The 3,958-nt window shown below is 44.2% G+C and overlaps 1 non-coding gene across 1 annotated transcript; it reads right to left on the bottom strand.

Moving 5' to 3' along the window:
* Nucleotides 1-827: 827 nt before the first annotated feature.
* Nucleotides 828-934, bottom strand: LOC136146183 (U6 spliceosomal RNA). The gene has a single exon (XR_010658917.1). It is a non-coding gene; the product is annotated as a U6 spliceosomal RNA (small nuclear RNA).
* Between the last annotated feature and the right edge of the window lie 3,024 nt (nucleotides 935-3,958).

Here is a 3,958-nt window from a genome sequence, read left to right as displayed (position 1 = left end):
TTTATTCTTAATATTGGTCCTTTCTTGAAGCAGTGTCACACAACAAAAAGGGCTGAAATTTCCTGATTATGATGCACCTTTTGGTTACCTTATTGGTCGAGTCTTTATGTGTTGATTATTTACCATGTGCGCAATGTGAGATTAGGTAAAAAACCAAAACCGAAACCAAAAAATCCACACACTGCAAACTAACTTTGGTGTTGTGTTGCAATTCCTTGGAAATCTACAGATTCCCAGTTAATTCTCTAGATTGATTTCTTGGATCTGGACTAGGGCAGGTGGTCTTGCATCTTTTTCCTTCTCGCATGCCTAGTACCTGGCATCTCAATCTACCTGCTCTGTGAGAGATGGGCACAAAGACCTGGCTCAGGGCCCTGCGTGGAGAGAACATGTTAAGTCCTATATTTTGTATGTGTCACATTCCACAATCTGCTTCTGGACCGACCCCTGCAGGGTCCGAAACTTACCTAGAGACCTTGCAAGCTTATGGTTGGAAAAGGAAGGATAAAATCACTGAATCTTTTTTTTTCATTTATTTTTATTAAAAAAAATAAAACAAAACAAACCATTGAATTTCCATGACACAAATGGGGACAATCTGCTGCCTTTCAGAGAAATCAACCAAGGTTCTCAAAGTTCTCAAAGCACAGTTATTTTCATTGACGTGTAGTTGATTTACAGTGATGCATTAGTTTCTGCTGTACACCAAAGTGGTTCAGTTATACATGTATGTTCTTCTCCACATTCTTTCCCATGTGGTTTTCTTGTGGTTTATTACAAGGTATTGGTTATGGTTCCCTGTGCTATACAGTAGGAGCTTATTGTCTAAAAATATGGATCAATGCTTCACGAATTTGTATGTCATTCTTGTTTGGGACCACTTTAAGCTTCTCTGTATTGATGCAATTTTAGCATATGTTCTGCCAAAGTGAGCGCTGGAACAATTATTTTTAACAGATTTGTTTGTTTTAATTACTATGAATCATAAGTAAGAGGTATTTTCTCAGTCAGTATTTTTATTTTCCAGAGTTTGATGGTGTTTTCCTGGTTTCCATAATGCTAACCAGCCATCCCATGTTTAGTGCAGGCCCATGTGTTGCTGTTGTTCACTCGCTCAGTTGTGTCCAACTCTTTGCAACCCATGAACTGCAGCACGCCAGGTTTCCCTGTCCATCACCAATTCCCGGAGCTTGCTCAAACTCATGTCTGAGTCAGTGACGCCATCCAGCCATCTCATCCTCTGTCTTCCCTTTCTCCTCCTGCCTTCTATCTTTCCCAGCATCAGGGTCTTTTCCCATAAGTTGGCTCTTAGCATTAGGTGGCCAAAGTATTGGAGCTTCAGCTTCAGCACCAGTCCTTCCAATGGATATTCAGGGTTGATTTCCTTTAGGGTTGATTTCTTTCAGAATTGACTGGTTTGATCTCCTTGCAGTCCAGGGGACTCTCAAGAGTCTTCTCCAACACCAGAGTTCAAAAGCATCAATTCTTTGGCACTCAGCTTTCTTTACAGTCCAACTCTTACATCTATACATGACTCCTGGAAAAGCTATAGCTTTGACCACACAGACCTTTGTTGGCAAAGTAAAGTCTCTGCTTTTTAATACGTTGTCCACATTGGCCGTAGCTTTTCTTCCAAGGAGCAAGCGTCTTTTAATTTCATGGCTGCAGTCACCATCTTCAGTGATTTTGGAGCCTGAGAAAATAAAGTCTGTCACTGTTTCCATTGTTTCCCCATCTATTTGCCATGAAGTGATGGGACCGGATGCCATGATCTTAGTTCTTTGAATGTTGAGTTTTAAGCCAGCTTTTTGACTCTCCTCTTTCATTTTCATGAAGAGGTTCTTTAGTTCCTCTTTGCTTTCTACCATAAGGGTGGTGTCATCTGCATATCTGAGGTTATTTGTATTTCTCCTGGCAATCTTGATTCTAGCTTGTGCTTCATCCAGCCTGGCGTTTCATATGATGTACTGTGCACATAAGTTAAATAAGCAGGGTGACAATATACAGCCTTGATGTACTCCTTTCCCAATTTGGAACCAGTTCGTTGTTCCATGTCTGGTTCTAACTGTTGCTTCTTGACCTGCCTACAGGTTTCACAGGAAGCAGGTAAGGTGGTCTGGTATTCCCATCTCTAAAAACTTTCCACATTTTTTTGTGATCCACACAGTCAAAGTCTTCAGTGTAGTCAATGAAGCAGATGTTTTTCTGGAATTCTTTTGCTTTTTCTATGATCCAACAGATGGTGGCAATTTGATCTCTGGTTCCTCTGCCTTTTCTAAATCCCCCTTGAACATCTGGAAGTTCTCAGTTCATGTACTGTTGAAGCCTGGGTTGGAAAATTTTGAGCAGTACTTTGCTGGCACGTGAAATGAGTGCAATTGTGTGGTAGTTTGAACATTGTTTGGCATTGTCTTTCTTTGGGACTGGAATGAAAACAGACCTTTTCTAGTCCTGTGGCCACAGCTGAGTTTTCCAGATTTGCTGACATATTGAGTGCAGCCCTTTCACAGCATCATCTTTTAGGATTTGAAATAGCTCAGCTGAAATTCCATCACCTCCACTAGCTTTGTTCATAGTGATACTTCCTAAGGCCCACTTGACTCCGAATTACAGCCAGCTTTAGGTAGTGATCACACCTTTGTGATTATCTGGGTCATGAAGATCTTTTTTTGTATAGTTCTTCTGTGTATTCTTGCCACCTCTTCTTAATATCTTCTGCTTCTGCTTGGTCCATATTGTTTCTGTTCATTATTGTGCCCATCTTTGCATGAAATATTCACTTGGTATCTCTAATTTTCTTGAAGAGCTCGCTAGTCTTTCCCATTCTATTGTTTTCCTCTATTTCTTTGCATTGTTCACTTAGGAAGGGGACGTCAAAGGGGACGTCCACGGCACATGTTCATTTTGACACTGAGAGAAACAAAGTGGAAACTCTTAATGAGGTGAGAGAAGTGTTTCTTCTCCCACTAAAGTCTTTGTGGTCAAACTTCATTTTCAGGAATAGAACAATACAGGGCTTCCCTGGTGGGGTCCAGTCGTTAAGACTCCACTTCCACCGTAAGGGAACTAGGTTCGATCCTTGATCCGGGAACTAAGATCCTGCATGCCACATGGTGTGGCCAAACAAAAACATTTAAAGGAAATAGAACAATATAAGGAAGCAGATGGGTATGTTCTAGGCTTTGGGTTTCTCTTTGATACTGCAGAAGACTTCTTACCTCCCTCCCCTTCCTTCCATCCCCTCCTGTACCCTGCTCTTCTCCTCCAGGCAAAGAGGTTTTTTTCTTTCCCTTCTAAGAGGTAAATCACGGTCCTGACCTTCAAATGAGGAACAGTTCTGTCTCCTTGGGCTGCATCCATACCCATTCAGTGATGTGGAACTGCAGGGCAAGTGTGGGGGATGTACCATGTGCCTCCCAACAGCTGAGCCCTGGAAGCTGGGATGCGAACACAGCAGAACCAGGAGGAAGGAAGAGCTCCTTGAGCTCCTTCCTCCTCCCTAGCTGCTGACGCCAGAGGCCCAGCGGGGAGGGGGCGGAGCTAGCTCCTGGCTCCTCCTCCCACCAGAGGCCCAGCGGGGAGGGGGCGGGGCTAGCTCCTGGCTCCTCCTCCCACCGGAGGTTCAGCGGGGGGAGGGGGCGGGGCTGGCTCCTGGCTCCTCCTCCCGCCCAGCTCACTTCCCTTCGACCTTCTGACCTTCCGATGACTGTCACACTCAGGAAGCAAGCTGAATGCAGTGCAGATGGCGCTTAAGCCACTCTTTCTTCTGAGAGTTACTTATTCTAGAGAAGGCAAGGACAGGGGGAAGGCTTTTCTGCTGGTCCCCAGAGCCCCCTTCTGCTCTGGGGCAGCACCTCCCCTATTCCACAGGGGTTTGGAGCAGTGTGGCTATCTCAGAAGATAGGCTGTATAGATATTCTCATCCCAACCCCTTACAAAGCTCTTGCTTCTCTCTGCC

The sequence above is a fragment of the Muntiacus reevesi genome, chromosome 13 (genome assembly GCF_963930625.1).
Source record: "Muntiacus reevesi chromosome 13, mMunRee1.1, whole genome shotgun sequence".
Taxonomy (NCBI): Eukaryota; Metazoa; Chordata; class Mammalia; order Artiodactyla; family Cervidae; genus Muntiacus; species Muntiacus reevesi.
This window is presented reverse-complemented; position numbering and strand designations above follow the sequence as displayed.